Genomic DNA, 13,111 nt, shown 5'->3' with positions numbered 1-13,111 from the left:
AGACACATATGTGGTGAGCTTGATGCTCGGAAATAATAATAAGCTTCTGTACAAGAAGCCCCCAGGTATAATGGACGTACATATTTAAGGATGTGTACGTCATAGGTGCGCAGTTTAGCCGTACAAGAGCTTAAAGCTAAAACAAAAAGCGAAAGAGAGGAAAAAGTAATGGAAACAAAGGGAGAAGAAGACGAACAAAGAGTCTGGCTCTAGGTGTAGAATCTTCGGAGTCTGGCGGCATTCCATGGGTTCGGCTCTAAGCGATTGTCTTATGCATCACGCAGGCGGTACGCTCCTTCGGTGAGAACTTCGTCAATGATGAACGGACCCTCCCACCTGGGCTTGAGTTTGTCCTTTTTCTTCTCTGGCAAGCGTAGAACGAGTTCGCCAACATTATAAGTCTTGGCCCGTACTTCTCTGCTTTGATATCTGCGGGCCTGTTGTTGATACAATGCAGAACAGGATTTTGCAACGTCGCGCTCCTCCTCCAGGGCATCTAAACTGTCCTGCCGATCAAGCCCGGCCTATCTCTCTTTATACATGCGCACTCAGGGTGAGTCATGAATAATGTCGCAGGGCAACACGGGCTCTGCGCCGTACACCTTGAAGAACGGTGTGTATCCGGTAGTACGATTGGGCGTGGTCCGCAGCCCCTAGAGTACGGAGTCAAGCTCCTCAACCCAGTGCTTGTCTGATTCTTTCAAAGACCACACTAGTCTAGGCTTAATGCCGCTCATAATAAGACCATTAGCTCATTCGACTTGACCGTTTGTTTGTGGGTGGTAGACGGAGGCGTAATCGAGCTTAATGCCCAGATTAGCACACCAGGTTTTCACCTCATCGGCTGTAAAATTGGAGCCGTTATCAGTGATGATGCTGTGTGGAATGCCATAATGGTGCACAACACCGGATATGAAGTCTATCACTGGTCCGTCTTCGGCCATTTTAACTGGTTTGGCTTCTATCCACTTAGTGAATTTATCTACCATGACCAGCAGATATTTTTTCTTATGGCTTCCTCCTTTAAGGGGTCCGGCCATATCAAGCCCCCAGACCGCGAAAGGCCAAGTAATGGGGATTGTTTGTGGAGCAGTGGGTAGCATATGGCTTTGTGTGACGCCCCGATTCAATCGTACACTAATCATACACCAAACGTGTACGATCAAGATCAGGGACTCACGGGAAGATATCGCAACACAACTCTAAAAATAAAATAAGTCATAGAAGCATCATAATACAAGCCAGGGGCCTCGAGGGCTCGAATACAAGTGCTCGATCATAGACGAGTCCGCGGAAGCAACAATATATGAGTACAGACATAAGTTAAACAAGTTGCCATAAGATGGCTAGCACAAACTGGGATACAGATCGAAAGAGGCGCATGCCTCCTACCTGGGATCCTCCTAAACTACTCCTGACCGTCGTCAGCGGCCTGCACGTAGTAGTAGGCACCCTCGGTGTAGTAGGAGTCATCGTCAACGGTGGCGTCTAACTCCTGGGCTCCAGCATCTGGTTGCGACAACCAGGAAGAAAGGAAAGGGGGAAAGAGGGAGAAAAGCAACCGTGAGTACTCATCCAAAGTACTCGCAAGCAAGGATCTACACTACATATGCATTGGTATATGTGTAAAGGGGCAATATCGGTGGACTGAACTGCAGAATGCCAGAATAAGAGGGGGATAGCTAGTCCTGTCAAAGACTACGCTTCTGGCAGCCTCCATCTTGCAGCATGTAGGAGAGAGTAGATGGTAAGTTCACCAAGTAGCATCGCATAGCATAAACATACCCGGCGATCCCCTCCTCGTCGCCCTGTTCGAGAGCCATCACCGGGTTATATCTGGCACTTGGAAGGGTGTGTTTTATTAAGTATCCGGTTCTAGTTGTCATAAGGTCAAGGTACAACTCCAAGTCGTCCTGTTACCGAAGATCACGGTCCTCGAATAGATAAACTTCCCTGCAGGGGTGCACCACATAACCCAACACGCTCGATCCCATTTTGCCAGACACACTTTTCTGGGTCATGCCCGGCCGCGGAAGATCAACACGTCGCGGCCCTACCTAGGCACAACAGAGAGGTCAGCACGCCGGTCTAAATCCTATGGCGCAGGGGTCTGGGCCCATCGCCCATTGCACACCTGCACGTTGTGTACGCGGCCGGAAGCAGGCCTAGCCCCCTTAATAACAGCGCAAGCTTACGGTCCAATGCGGCGCGCGCCGCTCAGTCGCTGACGTCACGAAGGCTTCGGCTGATACCACGACGTCGAGTGCCCATAACTTTCCCACATAGTTGGTTAGTGCGTATAGACCAAATGGCTAGACTCAGATCAAATACCAAGAACTCGTTAAGCGTGTTATTTTTAAGTATCCGCGGACACCGACCAGGGCCAGGCCCACCTCTCTCCTAGGTGGTCTCAACCTGCCCTGTCGCTCTGCCACAAAGTATCAATTGGGGCCGTCAGGAACCCAGGCCCACCTCTACCATGATGGAGCCACCTGTCCTTACAGCCCCCTCATCAGAATCACTTGCGGGTACTCAATGAGCTGACCCGACTTTAGTCACCACATGTGTCATGTATATAAAGTATATAGTATATACCCGTGATCACCTCCCTAGTGATCACGGCCCGATAGTATAGCATGGCAGACGGACAAGAATGTAGGGCCACTGATGGAAAACTAGCATCCTATACTAAGTATTTAGGTTTGCACGTAAAGGTAACAACAGTAGTAGCAAGGACAGGCTATGCAGCAGAATAGGATTAACCGAAAGCAGTAACATGCTACACTACTCTAATGCAAGCAGTATAGAGTAGAATAGGCGATATCTAGTGATCAAGGGGGGCTTGCCTGATTGCTCTGGCAAGAAGGAGAGGTCGTCAACACCGTAGTCGTACTGAGTAGCAGCGGCGTTGGTCTCGGTGTCTAGCGAGAGAAGAGGGGGAAGAAACAATAAATACAATGCAAACAAATGCATGACGATGCATGACATGACAAAGCGTGATGCTAGCTGTGCCCAATCGCGGTAGTAGGTGATACCGGCGAAGGGGGGAAATATCCGGGAAAGTATTCCCGGTGTTTCGCGTTTCCGAACAGATGAACCAGAGGGGGTAAGTTGCGAGTTTGATATGTTAGGGATGTGTGGCGGACAAACAGGATGCGTATCCGGATTCGTCTCGTCGTTCTGAGCAACATTCATGTAGAAAGTATTTTCATCTGAGCTACGGTTTATTTTATATGATTTTCTAAAGTTTTAAATCATTTTTAGAATTTATTTAATTAATTTAATCCATCATTATCCAGAATAGTGTTTGCCGACGTCATCATCACGTCAGCAGTCAACAGAGGTGTTGACTGGTCAAACTGACATGTGGGCCCAGTGGGACCCACCTGTCATACACTGTTAGGTTAATTAGGGTTTAGGTTAAACTAATTACTGTTTAATTAAACTAACTAGTTAATTAGATTAATTAAACGGGATTAATTAACTTAATCAATTCACTAATTAATTAATTTTATTAATTAATTTTTATTTTATTTTATTTTCCCTTTTTTATAAAAATGTTCTGGGCGCGGGGCCCGTCGTCCAGTGGCACAGAGGCCATAGTGGGCTATTGGTGCGGGCGGTTATGGGCGCCCGATGGGGCACACCCGGGCGCCGACGACGGGGCACCGCGGGGCGCCAGCGGGGCGCAGCCTGGGGCCAAGCAGCACCGGGCGAGCCGGCGGGGGGCGCGGAGGCACGGGGCATGGCGGAGGACGGCGTCGCAGAGGGGGGGCTGCGGGCATGGCCGTGCCACGGCAGGGAGGCGGGCGGCGCAGGGAGGCGTGGCGGTGCGGGGCACGGGCAGCGCGCGCTGAGCGCGCGCGTCGGTGCGGGCAGGCGCGTCCAGGAGCAGGGGAGACGGGCGCATGCGCGCGCGACGGTGCGACGTGGGGGCGAGTGCGGCCCGGAGCGCGGGCTCCGGCGCGGGTGCGCAGGGTGCGGCCAAACGAGCAACAGAGCAGGCGGGGTGAGCGCCGGAAGCGGCGGCGGCTAGCGGAGCAGCGGGGAGGAGGCCGCAGCCGTGAGCGCGTGCACGCGAGGAAAAGAGGAGTAGAGGGTGAGCTCACGAGGGCCGTAGGGATGGGGCAGCGGGGCGCGAGGAGGGTGACGGGGACGACGGCGTCGGAGAGGAAGCAGGCCGGTGAGGAAGGTCCGGCGAGGTCCAAGCGGTCCGGGCGGCAGCATCGTTGAGCGCCGAGGCGCGCTCGTGGGCGCGTCGGGTGCGGGACGGCGCGGGCGTGCGGTGATGGGGGAGTCCGGCGACGGAGTGTGGGCGAGGCATCGCGAGAGAGAGGGGGGAGCGGTTTCGTTCCCGATCCAGATCGGATTGGGAGGGGGAGAGGAGAGACGTGGGGAGTGGGAGGAGTGTGCGGTCGTGGGGGGGTTAGGGTTTCGGTCGCCCAGGGGTTATGGGGAGTGGGGGTCGGCCTAGTGGCCTGGATGGCCAGTTGGGCCATTCGGCCGAGGGAGGGGGTCTTTTCTTCTTTCTTTTAATTTTGTTTTATTTTCTGTTTTGCCTTTGTCTTTTTATTTATGTTACCTTTTCTGTTTTAGTTGTGTTTCCTACTAATTTTAGTTTTAGTAAAATATACACGTAGCATCTAAATTAGTATTTCAACTTAGTCCATAGCCACAAATAGTCTAGTCCTCAAATAATTTAGTTTGACATTTTATTAATTACAAAAGGTATTTAATTAATTGTTTTTACTGCTGTTTTATTCATCTTATAGTATTTAAGAATTTTATAAAGGTGTGGTTTCTCCACCATAATTACCTATGCAATATTTGGTTCACTCCGAACATTTTAGTTTTAATATTTGAAAACTTTTATTGTTTGCTTTTATTTAAATTTTGAATTTGTTTCGGTTCTGAACTATCGAGAGCTTATCAACAGTAATCGTGGTGACATGGCATCATTAGCGGGGGATCACTGTAGCTTAATTATCCGGGCGTCACAATTCTCCTCCACTACAAGAAATCTCGTCCCGAGATTTAAGAGGTATGGTGAGGGGGAAAAGACTTGGTTACGAAGTTCCATCGAGTCTTCCCGATCTTGTTGCCCTTTAAAGTTGATCCCTCTTGTTGATGTCTTCATTTCGCTTCTTTAGGGCATCATGATGAAGCCGTCATCCTTTCTTCGGAGTTTTCATCGTACTTACGCATAGGGTAGAAGGGGGAATGATAAGGACATATGTCGGTGAGGACTGACAATCGGTAATTACCTCAGGGAATGAAACTCAAGGTATCCCTCGAGTTGAAATTCAAGAAATTCATCGAGAGCAAAGTAAGAAGGTGCCATAAGAAGTTTCAAGTGGATAGGCAATCGTTCGTTGCCTGTAACACAGTGTGAAAGGGGTTCAGAGCAATGGGAATAAGTATTGTGTGTGATACCAGAATTGATGATCTTTCGAAAGGTGGCTCGTGAAGTACTTACGAAGCCACGCGTGAGGAATAACTTTGGCCACATAGGTGTACAGGAGAGTCAGGTTTCGATCCTGTGGAACTGTGGGTTATGGGCCCATCATGTGGTTTAAAGGTAGAAATGGCGCTGACCTCTTGCACGGTCAGGATAGAAAGGCATGTCAGAGGGTAGCATGTCAGTTATGTCGGCAACAAAGTCGGTACCAGGGGCGAGGGACGAAGAGAACCATTTTCCTACTCGTTAAACGAGGCGGACCAATAGGCAAAGTTCTCATCCATCGGTAGTTACCGGAATGTCATCAACAAAAGTAACAGGGTCTTTCTGACAGAGTTGTACACCGAGGTGTTTACAAAAGCAGGAGAATATTACTTCTTAGATCATATAGCTCACATGAAAGGTTAGACCAAACAATGGAAAGGAAATTGTGATCAACAGATTAAACAGAACAACGGAAAGGAAATTGTGTTTAAACACATATTTCAGGGGTATATCTTTCCCAAGGACAAGTAGAGCATGATATCTGTGACAAGACATAATGTAGAAAACCCTTTAGGTAAGTGGAGAGAAATTTCATGACATTACCCCTACAACGGTGTTTGGATAATTGAGCAAGAAGCATTTAGCATTGGGCTTAAAATGTTCTTATTGAAAATCGGAGTACCATAGACATGCTTCGAGATAGCACTGAGATGGTCTTCAAGCAAAGGTCAGACCTTGGATACACAAAGGATCCATCAGGATCAACTTATAGAATAAGTCTTACAATTCCCTCATGGAAGAATGATTAACCTTACTAAAAAGGAAACTTATAATAATAGGTCCTCCGGCCAGGTGCGCTAGGCATGACATCACCTTACCGAGTCATATAAAGACCAATGTTATAACTCTTGGAAATATGTCCCAACCATCATATCTGACGGAGGTTCAGATCCGATTGGTGTCAGGATACCTCTGACTTAGGATGCCAGAGAAGAAAAGGTGCAACACAAATTGGCGAGATGACAATGTAAGATTCTCGAGAAATGAACTATGGGAGCGAGTTCCAAAACAAGAGTTCATCATTAATCCAAGGAGAGGATGAGGAGGTGGCTGATGCTCTGCAACAACTCATCGAGATTTCCAAAAAGATGGATTTCCACAATTATGTGAACAAGGAGATATCATTTGTTAGATCAAATGATATAATGATTTATGCTCGAGGAAAACATACATATTTAAACATCGGTTGAAAGGTGCACCCGAAATATGGGCTCGGTAGCACGGTCAATGTTGGAATGGTGATTCAATAACCAATAGTCTAAGAATGAACTGTCGACCATTAACTTCAAAGCAATAGGGTTGCTAGAAATACTAAAGTCTCACGAGTTGACTTGTTGGTATTCCGGTTGGAAGCAACACGGGGTCCAAGAAAGGATGGTGATGGCGAGAAGCATCACTGTAACAAGAAATTTTAAGAGGTGGAGCAATTCTCACAACATCCTTGACATAAAAGACGGCAATACTTCAAAGTAGAACATAATACAAGCTCGAAAGCAAGTTGTATCCATAACATGAACAAGTTTGTGATGAAAGTAAGGTAAGGATGTTGGCGATGGTAACTCAAATTACCAAGGGATGAGGATGACACTTATCATCATGAATTCGACCGATATCCTGGAAGGAGCCAAAAATTGTTGATGATGATCATGACATTTTTTGTTGAGAGGCTCCATGGAGAAGCAATTGAACAACGACTGCATCAAGCAAAACGACTGATGCAACGAAAGATTATTTGAACCACATATATGACACAAACTCGGAATCAAGTTTGTGGTTCGAGGTGAAACGATAAGACGAGGAAATCGACGTAAGCTTAGCTTATATTCGAAAGCTGTGCTCCGAGAATAAGGACCGGGTGGCATAGTTAAACTATAGCACGATAACGATATAGTTGATCGGGCTAGGAATGACTTGATCGGGTACAAAATCGTACTTAAATAAGATTACTAAAAGTTGTTGAACCGTAGTGCGGACTCGGTTCAGTTATCGGTGTCTTTGAGTGTTTAATAACTCAGAGCCCATGAAAAATTGTAATCAGTGAGAATGTAGTACTTGATGAAGAACTCATAAGAAGTTATGCAGTTCCAAGATAATCTCGAGATGCCAGGGGGGTAATACTCGACGAAAGATCGAAGTAATGGTTGGAATGGTGTATTGATCCACAGAAGACAAGTGCTTAAACTTGCCCGAGAAATGGGATCTAAGAAGAACATATGGTCGAAACCACGATTACAAAGGATCAATTCACCGATACCAAAGGATATTCTATCAAGGAAATAGTTATTACTACAAGAAGCTTCCATGATAAGTTCCACATCGGGTCCATGGGCATTAACACAAAGTTCAAGGTCGGCTCCCACTTCTTTAATGCATAACCTTTCATTCACTTCTCGTCTTCGAAAAAGTTGCAGTGTTGAAATTTTATCTGGCGAAGCACCAGAAGAGTATGACTCATGAAAACTTTCGGGTTCACACGGTTTTAGAGAAGGTATAGGTTCAACCCATCGGGGCATCTTAGAAACATATACCACAAGCTTCAAGAGTAAATATCACCAGCTCGAAAGCAGAGCAAGGTTGAGAAAGTAGAGGATACAATTTACCAAAGGCATTATGTATCCGAGGGAAGGCTCACAAGGTTATTGAATATGAAGGACGTTGTCGGATAAAATCCATGAAAGGATCTGCCGGTCCATAACAGAGCTGATGTGAGCATCGGCACACAACCAGAGGAAGTAACAATGCAAAGGCATTGGATTATAGAAACAACTGACTAATCCAGAGCTCAAATGCAAAGGAATTATGATTTTCAAATCAAGGGATCAGAAGCAATGTTCTGATTAGGGATGGATAAGTTGAATAGCCTTAGGGGTACAATCAACGGCAATTGGATTGGTTGAGAACCAGCTCATGTTTAAAATGACGTCTGAGCCGGAAAGATAATTTAAAAGGATCAACTGATGATTGCGTGCCTTCGCACTCATGTTGAATCAATAGGATCAAAATGACGGTGCCTAAGGATACTAACGAATATTGCCAGACATATGGAAAGCATCCATCATGCAAGCAGACAAGTATTGCAGAGCAATAAGCTACTAAGGATTTTTGGAGGATCGAATAGTATTTCGAAGACTTTTGTGAAACACATGAACAACTGGGGATGAGCGGATACTCGGTAAGAGCGAGGAATTACCCGTAGGGGTAATCATGTGGCAAAGAACTGCAAGGCGGTATCTCAAAGGATTTTCAGAACAATAGAGAGAATTTCGGGGTATCTTGTAATAACAAGATCAACTGGGAATAAAAGTAAGAATGGCAAGTGTATGTATTTATCCTTAGGGATATTTTGGTGGTAGGGAATTGCAAAAGCAACGGACACAAAGTCTCGAGAGAACATCGGAGAGTATCTTCGGAATCCTTCGGTGCAGCAGGCGATCATATGCGTTAAGGGCTCTCCGGAAAGAAGTAGTTACGAGATCCTAGAGTCAAAGTTAGTAATTTCATTTAAACCCGAATAGAAGAGAGATCAGAGTCCCAGAGTAAAGATCGAGGAATAAAAGATCCTAATACCACCCAAATGGCGACGTGGGCCCGTAAGCCACACAACCATGTTAGTAAAAGTTTTGCAATGTCTAGACTCGACTTCGGCCAAGGAGTGTGGAAGGGGGATTCCTACAGGCAGTCGGCTCTGATACCAACTTGTGACGCCCCCGATTCAATCATACACTAATCATACACACAAACGTGTACGATCAAGATCAGGGACTCACGGGAAGATATCACAACACAACTCTAAAAATAAAATAAGTCATACAAGCATCATAATACAAGCCAGGGGCCTCGAGGGCTCGAATACAAGTGCTCGATCATAGACGAGTCAGCGGAAGCAACAATATCTGAGTACAGACATAAGTTAAACAAGTTGCCATAAGATGGCTAGCACAAACTAGGATACAGATCGAAAGAGGCGCAGGCCTCCTACCTGGGATCCTCCTAAACTACTCTTGACCGTCGTCAGCGGCCTGCACGTAGTAGTAGGCACCCTCGGTGTAGTAGGAGTCGTCGTCAACGGTTGCGTCTGACTCCTGGGCTCCAGCATCTGGTTGCGACAACCAGGAGGAAAGGAAAGGGGGAAAGAGGGAGAAAAGCAACCGTGAGTACTCATCCAAAGTACTCGCAAGCAAGGATCTACATGATGTCTACTACGCAACCTTCTGCTTGTAGACGTTGTTGGGCCTCCAAGTGCAGAGGTTTGTAGGACAGTAGCAAATTTCCCTCAAGTGGATGACCTAAGGTTTATCAATCCGTGGGAGGCATAGGATGAAGATGGTCTCTCTCAAGCAACCCTGCAACCAAATAACAAAGAGTCTCTTGTGTCCCCAACACACCCAATACAATGGTAAATTGTATAGGTGCACTAGTTCGGCGAAGAGATGGTGATACAAGTGCAATATGGATGGTAGATATAGGTTTTTGTAATCTGAAAATATAAAAACAGCAAGGTAACTAATGATAAAAGTGAGCACAAACGGTATTGCAATGATAGGAAACAAGGCCTAGGGTTCATACTTTTACTAGTGCAAGTTCTCTCAACAATAATAACATAATTGGATCATATAACTATCCCTCAACATGCAACAAAGAGTCACTCCAAAGTCACTAATAGCGGAGAACAAACGAAGAGATTATGGTAGGGTACGAAACCACCTCCAAGTTATTCTTTCCAATCAATCCGTTGGGCTATTCCTATAAGTGTCACAAACAGCCCTAGAGTTCGTACTAGAATAACACCTTAAGACACACATCAACCAAAACCCTAATGTCACCTAGATACTCCAATGTCACCTCAAGTATCCGCGGGTATGATTATACGATATGCATCACACAATCTCAGATTCATCTATTCAACCAACACATAGAACCTCAAAGAGTGCCCCAAAGTTTCTACCGGAGAATCAAGACGAAAACGTGTGCCAACCCCTATGCATAGGTTCATGGGCGGACCCCGCAAGTTAATCACCAAAACATACATCAAGTGAATCATGTGATATCCCATTGTCACCACAGATACGCACGGCAAGACATACATCAAGTGTTCTCAAATCATTAAAGACTCAATCCGATAAGATTACTTCAAAGGGAAAACTCAATCCATTACAAGAGAGTAGAGGGGGAGAAGCAACATAAGATCCAACTATAATAGCAAAGCTCGTGATACATCAAGATCGAGCCAAATCAAGAACACGAGAGAGAGAGAGAGAGATCAAACACATAGCTACTGGTACATACCGTCAGCCCCGAGGGTGAACTACTCCCTCCTCGTCATGGAGAGCGCCGGGATGATGAAGATGGCCACCGGTGAGGGATCCACCCTCCGGCAGGGTGCCGGAATAGGGTCCCGATTGGTTTTTGGTGGCTACAGAGGCTTGCGGCGGCGGAACTCCCGATCTATTCTGTTCCCCAAAGTTTTTAGGGTATATTGGTATATATAGGTGAAAGTAGTACGTCAGGGGAGCCACGAGGGGCCCACGAGGGTGGAGGGCACGCCCAGGGGGGTGGGTGCGCCCCCCTGCCTCGTGCCTTCCTCGTTGCTTTCTTGACGTGGACTCCAAGTCTCCCGGGTTGCTTTCCTTCCAAAAATAACTTCTCCAGAAGGTTTCATCCCGTTTCGACTCCGTTTGATATTCCTTTTCTTCGATACACTGAAACAAGGAAAAAAACAGAAACTGGCACTGGGCTCTGGGTCAATAGGTTAGTCCCAAAAATAATATAAAAGTGTTTAATAAAGCCCATAAACATCCAAGATGGATAATATAATAGCATGGAACAATCAAAAATTATAGATACGTTGGAGACGTATCACTACACTACATATGCGTTGGTATATGTGTAAAGGGGCAATATCGGTGGACTGAACTGCAGAATGCCAGAATAAGAGGGGGATAGCTAGTCCTGTCGAAGACTACGCTTCCGGCAGCCTCCATCTTGCAGCATGTAGAAGAGAGTAGATGGTAAGTCCACCAAGTAGCATCGCATAGCATAAACCTACCCGGTGATCCCCTCCTCGTCGCCCTGTTAGAGAGCGATCACCGGGTTATATCTGGCACTTGGAAGGGTGTGTTTTATTAAGTATCCGGTTCTAGTTGCCATAAGGTCAAGGTACAACTCCAAGTCATCATGTTACCGAAGATCACGGCTATTCGAATAGATAAACTTCCCTGCAGGGGTGCACCACATAACCCAACACGCTCGATCCCATTTGGCCGGACACACTTTTCTGGGTCATGCCCGGCCGCGGAAGATCAACACGTCGCAGCCCTACCTAGGCACAACAGAGAGGTCAGCACGCCGGTCTAAATCCTATGGCACAGAGGTCTGGGCCCATCACCCATTGCACACCTGCACATTGCGTACGCGGCCGGAAGCAGACCTAGCCCCCTTAATACAAGCGCGAGCTTACGGTCCAATGCGGCTCGCGCCGCTCAGTCGCTGACGTCACGAAGGCTTCGGCTGATACCACGACGTCGCGTGCCCATAACTTTCCCACGTAGTTGGTTAGTGCGTATAGACCAAATGTCCTGACTCAGATCAAATACCAAGAACTCGTTAAGCGTGTTATTTTTAAGTATCCGCGGACACCGACCAGGGCCAGGCCCACCTCTCTCCTAGGTGGTCTCAACCTGCCCTGTCGCTTCGCCACAAAGTAACAGTCGGGGGCCGTCAGGAACCCAGGCCCACCTCTACCGGGATGGAGCCACCTGTCCTTTCAGCCCCCTCATCAGAATCACTTGCGGGTACTCAACGTGCTGACCCGACTTTAGTCACCACATGTGTCATGTATATAAATTATATAGTATATACCCGTGATCACCTCCCTAGTGATCACGGCCCGATAGTATAGCATGGCAGACGGACAAGAATGTAGGGCCACTGATAGAAAGCTAGCATCCTATACTAAGTATTTAGGTTTGCACGTAAAGGTAACAACAGTAGTAGCAAGGACAGGCTATGCAGCAGAATAGGATTAACCGAAAGCAGTAACATGCTACACTACTCTAATGCAAGCAGTATAGAGTAGAATAGGTGATATCTGGTGATCAAGGGGGGGCTTGCCTGATTGCTCTGGCAAGAAGGAGAGGTCGTCAACACCGTAGTCGTACTGAGTAGCGGCGGCGTCGGTCTCGGTGTCTAGCGAGAGAAGAGGGGGAAGAAACAATAAATATAATGCAAACAAATGCATGACGATGCATGACATGACAAAGCGTGATGCTAGGTGTGCCCAATCGCGGTAGTAGGTGATACCGACGAAGGGGGGAAACATCCGGGAAAGTATTCCCGGTGTTTCGCGTTTTCGGACAGATGAACCGGAGGGGGAAAGTTGCGAGTTCCATATGTTAGGGATGTGTGGCGAACGAACGGGCTGCGTATCCAGATTCTTCTCGTTGTTCTCAGCAACTTTCATGTAGAAAGTATTTTCATCTGAGCTACGGTTTATTTTATATGATTTTCTAAAGTTTTAAATCATTTTTAAAATTTATTTAATTAATTTAATCCAACATTATCCAGAATAGTGTTTGCGGATGTCAGCATGACGTCAGCAGTCAACAGAGG

Source organism: Aegilops tauschii, chromosome 3 (assembly GCF_002575655.3).
Source record: "Aegilops tauschii subsp. strangulata cultivar AL8/78 chromosome 3, Aet v6.0, whole genome shotgun sequence".
In the NCBI taxonomy this organism is placed as follows: Eukaryota; Viridiplantae; Streptophyta; class Magnoliopsida; order Poales; family Poaceae; genus Aegilops; species Aegilops tauschii.
This window is presented reverse-complemented; position numbering follows the sequence as displayed.